Raw genomic sequence first — 12553 nt, 5'->3', positions numbered from 1 at the left:
ACCATCAGGCTAGCTACAATAGCAAAACCTTCTCCTACAATGTTTCAACTTTTTTCAGGTCTCTAACCTATCACCATCTATAGCACTCCTATTACAAAAAAACAGCAACACTTTCAGTATGTTTTTATCTCTATCATTTTCATCATTCTGTATTATATGCATTACCTCATATATTGCCTTTTATACAAAAAAAATTACACTCAGAAAACTGTTCCAAGTTATAAATTTCCAAGCTGAAGAGCTGGGCTGTGCCCAGGCCAATCCAATGCCAACAGTTGTTCTCTTTACCTTTCTTGAACAATGTTTCTCACTAATTCAATAAAATAGAAAGTCACCTGGTTAAACATGATCTTTTCTTAGATGTAAGTATATTCTTCCAAAGCAGTACTGGGTGACACACTGGTATGATTTTAAAGAGCAGCAATTTTCAAACCTGGCTGAGCTCTCAGTTCTTCGGAGAAAACTAAAGGTGTAACTGGACTGAAGATGGAAGAAAAGAATACCTAATTTGGAATGCAGAAATCTTCAGGAGATTGTGGCAAACCCCAAGCTTGGTAGGTTTTCACTAAAAAGGTTTATAGTATGTTGAGAGTACTGTAGTATGTGGAGAGGTGCACTACTAATGAAGAAGGGATACAGAAACGGAGCTGGGTAAATGTGATACAGAAACAGAGCTGGGTAAATGTCAGGACAAATGGTATACAGGCCAAACTTCCGAAAGGTGTTTCTTCCCCAACAGGTTCATAAACTTTTATATGTATACACACACACACACACACACACACACACACACACACACACACACACAGCTTTTTCTCCATCTCCTGATCTTGTATTGTACTACCTATACAAATAATTAAGCTTAAACTAGTATTACCACATTTGTTTTAATAGAAAATATTTTTATGGCTTCAGAAGCTGACACATTCCTGTGGCAAAGGCTATGTGAAAATTCAAACAAATGACATCAAATAAAATTTTGAAATGCAACCTAGTTTAAATAGAGGCAATTTGCAATTATAATTCTATAATAAAACAGAATAAATCATATTATTAGAAAATGCTAGAAATACTAGAACACATTATTAAAAGACTGGCTTGGAGCCATACTCGCAATGCTTACTATTTTGTCAAAAACACAGAACTGATTATGAAGCACTGTGGTTTTTAAAACCTGACCACTTTAATTTTTATTGTTGTTAGTTTCGAAGTTAATTTTCCTCTGCTTTTGAAACCTATTTGGGAATTGGCATAGTTGAGTATGTTACTGTTTTGATAATTCAGGGAGAGGAGTTTTAAGGCTTTAGTCACAGTCATCCAAAAAAGTACAGTAAGGTCTGGCGCTGTGGTTCACGCCTGCAGTCCCAGCACTTTGGGAGGCTGAGGCGGGTGGATCACCTGAGGTCTGGGGATTCAGGACCAGCCTGGCTAACATGGTGAAACCCCATCTCTACTAAAAATACAAAACTAGCCTGGTGTGGTGGCGCACACCTGTAATCCCAGCTACTCGGGAGGCTGAGGCAGGAGAATCATTTGCACCTGGGAGGCAAGGGTTGCAGTGAACCAAGATCGCACCATTGAACTCCAGCTTGGGCAAAAAGAGCCAAACTCCCATCTCAAAAAAAAAAAAAAAAAAAAAGAGTACTACAGTAAGGAAAAAGAAAGGAAAGATCAGCACACTTTAATAATTTAGTAGATTACCAATACAGAGTCTACTGGAGAAAAGAGATCATGGTACTTGCTATCCTTTGAATATGACTTGTTCCCATCAAACTCAAGCACAGGCTTAGTCCCCAGTGTGGCCGTACTGGGAGGTCGTGCCTTTAACAGGTGACTGGGTCTTTAAGACAAACACTTTCTTTTACCCCTGCCCCACCCCCGGAGACAGAGTCTTGCTCTGCTGCCCAGGCTGGAGCACAGTGGCAAGATCTTGGCTCACTGTAACCTCTGCCTCCCAGGTTCAAGCTATTCTCCTGCCTCAGCCTCCTGAGTAGCTGGGATTACAGGCATGCGATATCACACCAGGTTAATTTTGTATTCTTAGAGACAGGGTTTTACCATGTTGGCCAGCTTGGTCTCCAACTCTTGACCTCGTGATACACTCACCTCCGCCTCCCAAAGTGCTGAGATTATAGGCGTGAGCCACTGTGCCCAGTCCCAAAGTCTATGTTTTAAGACTGGGTTAGCTGTCAAAGGAATGAATTAGTTTTTTGCATTCCCTTGTCCTTCCACTTTTCAACCATTCTAGGAAGCAGCGTGAGGCCCTCACCAGATGTGGCTGCCCACCTTCAACCCCAGAACCCCAGAACCATAAGCTAAATAAAACTCTTTTCTTTATAAACTACCCAGTCTGAGTATTTTGTTATAGCAACAGAAATTTAATCCTACAATGTGTTTTGATTTAAATCATAAATGTTCTTTTCTAAATTCTTTCTTACCTGTTTTGATTAAACTTTATATATGACGATATATCTTTACTAATGTGCTTATTAACATGTGATACAGTGCACATTCACTTTTAGTGAATGTGTATGTGTATATATATACACACACACACACACAGCCTGCTAGACTGTAGTAAGGCTTTTAGTTATAATCTCAATGCCTACAATAGCACACGACACAATAATTCTTATAAATGTGGAACCAAATTGTTGAATTAAACTAGTGATTGTTTAACACAATATAAATTGCAGTGTGCTTTCCTTTGTAATGTCTATTTCCTTTGGTAGTGAAAACAAATGGTGAACATTAAAAACAAGGCAAACTACTTATCAATGAAAATTATCTGCCATCTCCCCCCCCAAAAAAAATTTAAATTGTCAATTTACTATTATGTATGTATCACTGGAATTGTCATAAGACAGATGGGTTACATATTTATACATTTCTCTTTATCTAAACTCTGTGTTTCCAACCAAAAAAATTATATATATAATGAATATATAAATTCATTAAAAAACAAATATGAAGAGAGAAATAAATATTACTTGCAAAGCAATTACTATGTGCTGGCACTGGCTTAAATGCTTTATATGGATCACTTTATGTTCAACAACATAAAAAATAAACAATGGAATAGTTGCTGTTATAATACCAATTTTACAGAGTATGACACTAAGGCATCAAATAGTAGCATTTTTAAGGTCTCAATCTAAACCACAAGTCAGATTCTAACCCATGCAGGGAGCTTAGACTCCAGAACCCTTCTCTGATCAACTCTGACTACTCCAGCCATTTTCTGATAATGTAACAAGATTTATTTTATAAGTTTTCATACAATCTGAAAATCACCAAAGAATATATTAGTAAAACTGACAGGAAATAATTATTGTAAACGTTCACAAAACTATATGAATAGTAGGGAAAATCGTCTTTGTAGAAACGTAAACATGTGTACCATAAATATAGAGAGCAAATGCTATCCTGTAGGTACACATGGAGAGGGCACTGAACATCGAAGTATGAGTATATGGGTCAGCCTTGTGACTTTGGGCAAAGTCATTTTACTTCTCTGGGTTTTAATTAAAACCTTTTCTGAAGAATTAAAGTTATTTCAAAGTCCTATAAAATTTTCCCAATCTGTAAGTCTAAACAGGCAAGCTCCTTTTATTCAAGTACACATGCTATTCTAACATTTCAAGTGATCAATAATTAATAAACAACTTGCTCCATTTTCTTAAAATATAAAGATAACGACATTGTTAACATGGATGTGCTGTGCACATCCATATAGATGATGAGGTACTGTCCAAATAATTCTCAAAAGTCTGTGACGAACTAGGCAGGGTTCACACAAATCACAGGAAAACACCTTCCTAGGTTAACTATTTTAATCAATGACTTAGTGGAAAAGAGAAAATAAACACGAATCAATTATGAGAAAGTTCTCTACTTGTGGCCATGATGGGAATGGGTGGTCAGACACGCCGCATTATACTTTCCTTTCATTGGAATTCTGGCACAGCTGACTATCTTTAACATTAAAACAGAAACTTTAAGACTGACAGAACTGCCCCCGCCCCCCTTTTTTCCTGAGATGGAGTCTTCTCTGTCACCCACGCTGGAGTGCAGGAGTGCAGTGGTGCAATTTCGGCTCACTGCAACCTCCACCCACCGGGTTCAAGTGATTCTCCCACCACAGCCTCCCCAGTAGATGGGACCACAGGTGCACGCCAGCGCAACCGGCTAATTTTTGTATTTTTACTAGAAACGAGGTTTCGCCATGTTGGCCAGGCTTGTCTCCAACTCCTGACCTCAGGTGATCTGCCCACCTTGGCCTCCCAAAGTGCTAGGATTACAGGCATGAGCCACCACGTTTGGCCAGAACTGCCTCTTTAAACCTGATTAAGAAATATTTCCAATCTATTCTCTCTAATACCTGCTACCTAAAGCCTTCATCTGCATAACAAGAACCCTGGTCACCACAACCCCTATCTTAACTCAGACAATTTCTTCTGTTGATTCAGGTCTTTATTAATAGACAAACACTTTCAACCAGTTGCCAATCGGAAAATCTCTGAGTCCACCTATTACCTGGAATCCTAACTCTACCCTTTGGGTTGTCTTACTTTTCCAAACTGAACCAATGAACATCACTCATGTACTGATTTTTGACTTATGTCTCCCCAAAATGTATAAAACCAAGCTGTAGCCCAACCACCTTGGGCACATGTTGTTAGGAGCTCCTGAGGCTGTGTCACGGGCATGTCCTTAATCTTGGCAAAATAACTGATGGAAAATAAAAAGGTTACATAAATTTTTAAGAAAAACATAAATTGTTGTGCCTTCTTTGGCCATTTTACACTATTTTCCTGAAAACTTCAAGGGATACAGCTCAACCTCTTCTACCAACAATGCTACTTCGAAGAAACTTTGACATGCCTTTAATAAAATTATTGCAATTAGTATCAATTTTTAAAACTCAACATTTTCACTAAATAAATCTTATGAAAGACGTAAAAACCTATTCCTGAAAATATATATTTACCCCTTTATTTATATCACATTAATGATCTAGAATACTGACTCACGGGAAGAAATCTATCTATCTATCTATCTATCTATCTATCTATCTATCTATCTATCTATCTATCTATCTATCTATCTACCTATCTAACTATCTAGATTTCTTTAATCCTTTGCCAAATCTACATAATTGATTCCCAAATATGGTTACATCAGAATCACCTAAACTTTTGATAAAGACAGATCTTGAAGCTCTATTCCAGACCTACTGAATCACAATCTCTGGGTGAGATGAAGCTACACTATCTGTAATTTGTACAACAAAATGTTAATTTACTTATAGCACACTAATATAATAACTAAGATGTGCAAAGAATGTCTCCAATGCCTTTGAAATAGTTTTTTTTTTCTCTATCTGACTACATATTTGTTGTCATTGTCATCATATTTCCTCTTAATTCTACAAGCTAGTTTTACTTTGATTTTTGAACATATTTGTAATAGCTGCTTTAAAATATACGATAAATCTAACATCTGGCTCCATATCAAAGGCAATTTCTATTTTATGGGTCAACTTTTCTCTTTCTTTATGTATCTTAAAAATGTTCTGTTGTTGAAAACTATACATTTTAAATAATATACCATTAGCAACTCCGGTTTCAGATTTCTTTCCCCTGAGAATTGCTGCTGCTGTCGTGGTTTCTTTTTAATATCTCAGCTGTATTAATATGCAGAATCTGTACCCCCACAGTGTGTGGCTGCTTATGTCTTTGCTCACTGTTTTAATTCGTTTGAATTCTTATTTTTAATTTTTAGCCTCGGCTCCTAGATATCACCTCTGTTTGCATGGCTTAGTGGTCAGCTAATGACTGGGCAGAGACTTTGCACAAAAACCACGGGCCCATGATTAGGTCTCCACTCTTTGCTGATGAGACTGTATGTTAGAAAGAGTGTTAATCAAGCAGTTTATAAGACAGTCTCAGTTTTTTACTTTCTGCCAAGTCCTCTCATGTCTCCTCTGTATATGTGTAAATTTAGCTTCCCAGTTAGTTAAGAATGCACAGAAAGTTTATGGCTTCTTCCTGTCCAAGATTTCCCTGTTATGTTTCAGACTGGTCTCCAGTCACCCCAACTGGAACTACAACCAAAGGATAGCAGAGCTACAGGTTTTCCCCATTTTTTTCCCTACTGTGTTTACTTTCATTGACAACAATGCTGGGCATGAGTTTCCACCCTCTACTCCAAATCATGTCAGCTCTTCGTGGCAGTAAAGTCACTGGTTCTGAAGGCCAATCTTGTCCTGATGAAACTTCCACAATTACATAGTTAAGGAGTAAGAGATGGAGGGATTGCGGGGAATAAGGAGCAACCCCATGCTAGAAGGCTTTAAACATCTGCTGTTCATAACAAAGTTCTAGTAGATTTTCATAAATAATACTTCCCCATTTGTTGTTTGGTTCTGGTTACTTTCCAGCACCCAAAATGGTTGTTATTGACAATTCTAATTTTACACTTGTTTTAGAGGGAATTCACCACCCTCAGAAGTTCCTCTAAGGACTTTATAAATATTTCCTGATTATGAATCCTCAAAACAACCATACAAGATAGGTAATATTATCACCATTTTACAGAGGAAGAAATTGAGGCAGAGAAAGCTTAAGTTTTCTACAGTCACATATCCAATAAAAATGAAATTAAGATTTCAAACCCAGTAATTCAGCTCCTGGGTTCATGTTCTCAAATGTTACTTTAACGCCTCTCCAAATGATGATGGCCATCAGCAGCAGGTTTGGGGACAGAGTTGTAAGGAACATCGTTATGGTATGCTGGCTGCTACTAGTCTTGGGGGAAGAAAAGGAACAGGAAAGGAAACTGTGTCTGATGGTCAAGTTTTCAGGGAAATGGCTGGGTCAACATAATCAACATAAAGAAATGCCCAAATTAAAGCCTTTTAACCACACTATTACTGTGATATTCATTCCAAGCTGTTTTTCAATCTATTTCTATTTCAACAACAACAAAAAAATAAGCATCCCAACCAGCAAAATGTAATCCAATCCATCTGGCAACCCTGACAATTGAAGAAAGAACTGGTGGGAGGTCCTGTGAGCAAAAAATCAATATTGCAGCTTTGTGCTGTGCAAATGTGAATACTACCAAATAGCGGTGCTTAGAGTAAAATGAACTGTTTTGCTCCATTTTCTCCTCTCTGAACAAATGATTTTGAAAAGACAGTTTTTCCCCCCAAGCTATAAAATGTCAAGCAGTAACTCTCTGTGCTTTAGGCTAGTGATTGGAATAATATCTCCTGGCAACAGGTGCAGCGACTTAAGACTGAAATTATTCACATTCAGGGGTAACTCCTAACAAACAGATGCACTGCTACCGGATGGGAATTTGTAAGACCAGAATTGAAATTCTATCATTAAATTTGGCATCATTTATAAGCATTTCTGCAAGAAAATATGCTGCTCTGACAACAAATAGTGCCCTTTGTTGTGATAAACTTCAAGTGCTTGTTGAGGAACATTTGCTTTTCTAACAAAGTCTCCATTAACTCTCTTCCTTAAAACATTTCTGTAAAATCACACATTCCCATAAAAAGTGTTCTTACTAGGCTGTACTATAAAAAATTCAACTTTTCTGGTCCTGTTGTTCTTAATTACTTTGAACTAAATACTGTCATGTTTGCTACTGCCCATGCTGTTTAAGGGCCCCAGGAAGCACCATGCTTTTTGATTATCAGGGACCTCTATGAGAGTGAGGCTGTGACTCTAAGCCATGCTGAAATATTAACTCAAGCCATAGTCTGTTACCAGTGCTGGCATATGAAATCTCTTCATTATTCCTGTTTATAGTTAGCAACATTTCTTCCTAAAATGGAAATGAGAAAAATACTTAAGGAGGGGGGGACATGATTTCAACCAGGCTAAAGTGAAATTTAGGAGCATCCAGAAAGCTTATTTCAATTTCACCTTAATTTAGATGAAAATAAAGTGTTAAAAGTAAACCTAAACGATAAGTTGTCACTAATAGTCCAACTTTTTCACTCATCTCTGCATATTCATGGAGCCAACTAAGCACAATTTTTAAAATCAAGGATGCATAATAAAGCTTTTTTATACCACAAGGCAGAATGTTAAAAACCTATTTTGTGTAAATTTGTAGAAGATCCTTTTGTTTTAATTATTTAATTAGATCCACTTTAGAAATGCCTTTGTCAATCAATCCCTAAAACATCTACTTTTTTGTGCTTACTTATATGTAATTCTTTTCACCTGTCTGTATTACGTTACAAACCTAAACTACGTGTGGAAAGTAAAAGAGACCTACCTACTTTCACCTTTGAAATTGTTCTTATGCAAATAATTCAGAAAATAAATGAATGCAATGTCATTTTCCAAAACAATAACACTGGCCTAGAAAATGCTGCAATTTGTATATAAGCAGGGTGAGCATGAAACACCCAACAAATGCTTACAGAAATATGAAACTGTTGCAAAAGAAAGTGTTCCAACAATTTAAGATCATATAACTACATAATCATCAACTCAGTCCAAATAAGTGATATGCCTTAGTTTCATGTGTCATTTTGGTTTAGAAGCTGTTTTTTTTTTTTTTTTGTCTGCTTTAGGGAGAGAGTCTCATTCTGTTGTCCAGCTGGAGTGCAGTGGTACAATCAAAGTTCACTGTAGCCCCAAGCTTCTAGGCTCAAGCATATGGGCTCGAAATCAGCCTCTTCCCCACCCCTGAGTAGCTAGGACTGCAGGCTCATGCCACCATGCCCAGCTAAATAAGCTGTTATTTTAGAAACATTTTAAATAATGAAGTACTTCAAAAAATTTTTTTCTAAGAAGAATGTTTACAGTTTATTTGAAATCTTAAGAAAATCAACTTAAATACAAAATACTGTTACATTGAGAAATACATCAATATTTTCTAACAAATATGTACATAATGAAAATACATATTTAAACCCAATTACGTAACCTACAAGGTAAAAATCTTCAACTTGGGGATTTGCTAAGAGTCACAAAATGCTGGACACTCTGGATGCTCTAAGGTAAAAATATACTTTTAGAAAACCATTAGCTAATAGTTTCAAATACTACTACTTCTGAAAAGCCTTTTGACATTTTAAAAAGAAAGTACACATTATGAGTCAAAAATACTGTGAGGTTAAATTCCTTACTAGAAAGAAATTAACTTCTACCTAAAAACTTCTAAATTATCAGTAATTAATAATTCACAAGTACCATGAAAACATATTTCAGTTATAAAATACTATCTGTTTAATACTTTAAAAAATCCTGATAAGCATGTCTATTAAAAATAATATATGCCACAAAAAGACGCTATTAGTCTCAGTATATAGTTACAACTTCTAAGTTCACAAAGGCAGAATACTTTTATTCTGATCTACTTTAAAAAAAAAAAAGTGACATTCACACTAAGCTTCAATATTACCCAATTACTCAGTGCCTCTGTTTAAACTATCTCCTCTGCACAGGATGTTCCACTCATTTTTCTGTTAGGCAACAATTACTCTTCAAAACCCAGTTCAAGACACCCCTGACAACAGGGAAAGGAGAACCTGAGCTTAGGTTTGGGTCATTTGTTTTGTTTCTTTCAATTAACATCTACTGAGAACCTACTATGTGCCTAGCACTCTTCTAGACACTTGGGATACAAGGAACAAAAATACAATAATCCCTGTTCCTGAGTAACAAACAAGGGGGATGAGACCTCCTTCAGGACAAGTGTCATTTATCTGGTTCACTAGTACAATGCCTAAATGTAGTAAAGGACCAACTTACAGTGTCCTTTATAGAGTGACAAAATAAAGATGTTAAATAAATGGATATATGAATGAATGAACAATTATGAGCTCCTCTATCAGAGAAGGTAACACATTCTAAGGGTCCTTCTACTTATATTCCTTCCTTACTGGACTCTGAGCTTTTCAACAGTAATTGAATATTATTTATTCAGGGACACAATAGGCATTTTATTTTTACTTTATTTTACTTTATGCTTTATTTACTACTATAATTCTTATGTACCAGAAGATGTTAAACATACTCAAGAACATAAAAGCTGTTTTAAGACGAAAAGAAACAAAAACTCCAGAGTTTTATCTTTTATGTATATATTAGTTTTGAGTTTATACATTTAAGACATGAACATCATCAGAAAATGGTTTTTAAAAATCCAGGTATCAAGAGATAAAGAATATAAACATGACAAAGATGACATTTTCATCAGAGTCCCCTAATCAGTGGGACTCAACTATGAAAATATGCTCTTAAATGACTGATGATCTGCTATAGTTCACAATCATCCCAGAGTTCCCCCCCTCCACCCAGGGAAATAGGAAATACTCTTTATAATTGTTATTAACTAGTTAAAACTAGTTTAACACCAAGAAGTTTCTAGTAAAAATTTAATATCTGAAGTCATTCGCATTGTCCTAGCAAATTAAAATTCTTAAATAATTCTGTATAATGTATTCACTGTCAACAAAGAAACTAGCAAACGATTACAGAATAAGTAACTAAACGACAATTTCATCATCTCCTCAGGTATAACTTATTTCCAACTCTACATTATTTAATATAATCTTCTATCTTATAATTTTAGTACCTCTTTGTTATTAGAAATTTCATTAATTCAGTCCCACCTCCATCCAGCATAAGTATGTATTTATTTTTAAAAGTAATTAAATAAGAAGCAAAAACACAGAAATGAGCTATTTGTTCCCATATCCAGTGACTCACTCCAACCTTGCTGGGTAAAGGATTCCACTCATTTTTTGTCATTGATGCTAAAACTCATTAGAGTGGAGACTTCATTTAAAGTATTTCCCAGGCAGGTCTCCCAGATCAAAGAGTAAAAATTTGGATTTTAAGTCTTTTTAGTTAATACATTGTTGTATTTAAACATAAGCAATTTTTTAAAAACACTAACACAAAAAAACTCTTAACCAAAATTTCCTTTTTAAAAAGGTACCTTTAGGCCTGGGGTGGTAAGCTCATGCCTGTAATCCCAGCAGGTTGGGAGGCCGAGGCAGGCGGACCACCTGAGGTCAGGAGTTTGAGACCAGCCTGGGCAACATGGTGAAACCCTGTCTCTACTAAAAATACAAAAAAAAAATTAGCTAGGTTTAGGCGCCTGTAATCCCAGTTACTCAGGAGGCTGAGGCAGGAGAAACGCTTGAACCCAGCCAGGAGGTGGAGGCTGCAGTGAGCCGAGATTGCGCCACTGCACTCCAGCCTGGGCAACAAGAGTGAAACTCCATCTCAAAAAAAAAAAAAAAAGAAGAAGAAGATACATTTAAATTGAATCACATGAGTAACCACAATATAGATGAATGAAAGATTTCCCTACCAATTTTTATATTTCCATATTAATTTTATTAGGCAACAATAAACTCTAAAGGTATCAAGTTACCTGTGTAACAGCTTCCTCCTCAAAGGTTTCTATGAGTGGGCCAATTAATACCAACTCTAGAACTTATCTGGATTAACAACATTGAAACTGCACTGAAACCACCCACTCATTTCTCTGAATCCCAAGACAAATCCAAAGGTGACCACATGCAACCACTGCAGACTCAAGCAAGTGTCTTAGAAAGGAAAGACACTATATCCCCATATATATTCCTATGAGGTATTTATTTCTCACTTCAAGTGGGAAAGATTAACACACTGAAACTAGTCACACCTCTTGACTTTCCACAATTTGTTACCCATGCTAATAATTCAATCACTTAAAAAGTAACAGCCATGTAACCTTTTACCCACTGAAGGCCCTGATGTCATGTCTTTCTTCCTGAGTACTTTAAAAAAGGAAGTTTCCCTAAAACTTCAAAAGGCTGTAAATTAGGCCTTTTCTTTTTCTGAACACACGAATTCTATTGATAATAACAGAAATAATTTTCTGCTGGAGTAACAAGGCATTTTCCAACAGGTTTCCAGAGAAAAAGAAAACATTGAAATAATTTCTCATCTCAAAAAATAACTTATAGAATCAAAGTTTTTTTTAAATTTCTACTCTTTTTCCTTTAAACAATGTTTCATATTTGATTCTCAATGATGCTATATACATGAAATTTCCAAAATATACACTGTTATTACACATAGATAAGACTCTTTTTAATACTTGAAGATTATTTTTATCTTGCAGATACAAAGATAAATTTCCAACAGATATATAGAGCTTGTGGAAACAACTAATCAAATGCATAATATGATATATACAAAACAAACAAAAATACTCTAGTGAATACTGTGACGATTGTGTTACTACTTTTCTCAATTAATGCTGTTGGTCCAATTAAAACTTGCAAAATAGAAGAATAAATAAAATAAAACGCAGTAAGGAACCCACTCTGTGAACTCTACCTCAAAACGCAATAGCTGCAAATTCAAAATAATTTTTAAAAACACCATCAAACAGAAAATAGCACTTATTTCTTACTTCATTCATTATATATCTGTGTCCTTAACACATTCTAATTCCTCCATTAGACAATGCTGGAATAACCAAAAGAAACTAACAATACAAGTTGGAGACAACTCCACCA

General features: G+C 35.8%; 1 protein-coding gene across 4 annotated transcripts in view; it reads right to left on the bottom strand.

Moving 5' to 3' along the window:
- ADGRL2 (adhesion G protein-coupled receptor L2) overlaps window positions 1–12553 on the bottom strand; it is a 203411-nt gene that overhangs the window by 96437 nt on the left and 94421 nt on the right. The gene's annotated exons all lie outside the window — the stretch shown is intronic.

This window comes from Mandrillus leucophaeus, unplaced genomic scaffold (genome assembly GCF_000951045.1).
Source record: "Mandrillus leucophaeus isolate KB7577 unplaced genomic scaffold, Mleu.le_1.0 Scaffold184, whole genome shotgun sequence".
Taxonomy (NCBI): domain Eukaryota; kingdom Metazoa; phylum Chordata; class Mammalia; order Primates; family Cercopithecidae; genus Mandrillus; species Mandrillus leucophaeus.
This window is presented reverse-complemented; position numbering and strand designations above follow the sequence as displayed.